Consider the following 210-nt stretch of genomic DNA (forward strand, 5'->3'; position numbering starts at 1 on the left):
GCATACGAGTGTCAATGTGTCTTATAGTACCGTGTCATACAGTTGGGAAATCTGTCGATGTTCCATTTTAAAAGCTAGTCGATAACATTTTGTACACAATAATCAATCAGATGTAGATTTTAATTTTGTTTGTAAGAAAAAGAGGCCGGCAGTATTTGTGCAAATGTTGTGGTGTTAAAGTGTAGTGTAGTGTACCGTAGTATGGTGTAT

The 210-nt window shown here is 35.7% G+C and overlaps 1 protein-coding gene across 1 annotated transcript in view; it reads right to left on the reverse strand.

The window, feature by feature from the left end:
- LOC106100861 (V-type proton ATPase catalytic subunit A-like) overlaps positions 1-210 on the reverse strand; it is a 7,139-nt gene that overhangs the window by 372 nt on the left and 6,557 nt on the right. The gene's annotated exons all lie outside the window — the stretch shown is intronic.

Source organism: Papilio polytes, unplaced genomic scaffold (genome assembly GCF_000836215.1).
Source record: "Papilio polytes unplaced genomic scaffold, Ppol_1.0 DF824035.1, whole genome shotgun sequence".
In the NCBI taxonomy this organism is placed as follows: Eukaryota; Metazoa; Arthropoda; class Insecta; order Lepidoptera; family Papilionidae; genus Papilio; species Papilio polytes.